Source organism: Pygocentrus nattereri, chromosome 8, assembly GCF_015220715.1.
Source record: "Pygocentrus nattereri isolate fPygNat1 chromosome 8, fPygNat1.pri, whole genome shotgun sequence".
NCBI lineage: Eukaryota > Metazoa > Chordata > Actinopteri > Characiformes > Serrasalmidae > Pygocentrus > Pygocentrus nattereri.
Genome location: NC_051218.1, coordinates 19,147,709 through 19,149,193, shown reverse-complemented (window position 1 = coordinate 19,149,193; position 1,485 = coordinate 19,147,709). Strand labels below are relative to the sequence as shown.

The window sequence follows — 1,485 nt, the reverse complement described above, 5'->3', positions numbered from 1 at the left end:
TACATTTAATGGCTGATGTGTGCGAGTTTGGGGAGGGTGTCACAAATGATAGGGGGAGAACAGATCAGTCTTTGGTGACTGTAGCGCCCCAGGACACTGTTTCTGATCTTCCTTTGAGTGACCATCCCTCAGTGAATGTGTATTAATCATCATCACTGCTATGGAATTAGCTTCAGAATATTAAATGTAAAAAAAAAAAAAATACAATCTGCCTAAAAGCCTGTATTATAAATTAATAAAAAAAATCTTTCAAGTAATCTCACTGTCTTTTAGTTCTTAGCATGCTCTGTGATCCTCACACAATAACTAATGAAAAATGACCACATTTGAGGGTGAAGAAACTGAAGTGTTTTCCTGTGCAGTTTCTTTACTGGGTTTTCAGCTTTAGGCACTAGATGGCAGTGTTGATTCAGTTCTTGAAGTGCATGGCCACATTTTATCTTTTTGAAGTCTTTATGGATAGTGCCTACAGGCTAGTTAGTAATCTCATCAGTGGAACTGAATTAGGTGCCAAACATAACATGTAACGTGCCTAACATGGTGAAATTAATGGTTTTGTATTTAGTTCTTTAGGTTGTTCTAGAGGTTAGAGAAAAGTTCTGGTGGAAAATTTATGGTCTTGTTTCCTGGACACAGAACAAGCATAAAACTAGCTTGTAATGGATTTCCAAGTAAAGAATGTTTATGGACTCTGTGTAATCTGTCTAAGAGAAGCTTGCTCTTGGTTTCCATGCATGTTTTCATGTGGCAAGGCAGCCGGAGACCCTGATAATGGTCTTGGTAGAGGTCAACAATGGTGTGTGTGTGTTGTGTGTGTTTTTTTTTTTTTGTTTTTTGTTTTTTTTTATATAAAGAGCTTTCCTGGTTTAATAAAATTTTCCCTGTTTTGAAAGATCCTTTCATGACGTATAGCTGAGAGGGATCCAGGTTTCCAGTTGACACTGGCAAAGAACTTGAGGCAGGAGAACGGTCCAGGCAGTCTATTCAAACCCAAATCTCTTCATAGTGAACTACGAGCGCCTGACCAAATCCCTGGCTGCCAGGGGACATTCAGCAAGTAAAGCCAAATAGTGTTTTTGAAAAGAACATGTAGCCTGTGGTCACCAACATGAACAGCAGAATAATATCTGAATTAAGGAATATCTTTGCCGTTATTATATAAGTGTTGCTGAATAACTGCCTTAGTGTTACTGCACAAATGCTGGAATTCAATTAGATATTTGGTTAGAGCCTTTAACCTCATGATCATTTTCAACTTGGCCAACGTGAGCTCACAATCCTTTAAGCCTCTGTTGAAATGTTGGTGTGCGTAACCTGTTTAGGGTCAGGTCTCTGTTGCTTGTTATGTGTGAAGGAAGGACATCCAGGGTTAACTTAAAAAGAATGAGCCACTGGTGCTTTTGCTAAGAGGTTCATGTGGGGATTTGGTTCAGAGACAGCTCAGCTTCCTCTACGACTTTGTGTTTTGACTTGGGGATTCCTTAA

General features: G+C 39.1%; 1 protein-coding gene across 1 annotated transcript in view; it reads left to right on the top strand.

The window, feature by feature from the left end:
- The window catches only part of ubl3b (ubiquitin-like 3b), a 13,598-nt gene extending 13,352 nt beyond the window's left edge, over nucleotides 1-246 (top strand). The window contains exon 6 of the mRNA XM_017707056.2: nucleotides 1-246. This exon is cut by the window's left edge and continues 1,539 nt beyond it. The gene's annotated coding sequence lies outside the window, so the exon portion shown is untranslated.
- The last annotated feature ends 1,239 nt before the right edge of the window (nucleotides 247-1,485 follow it).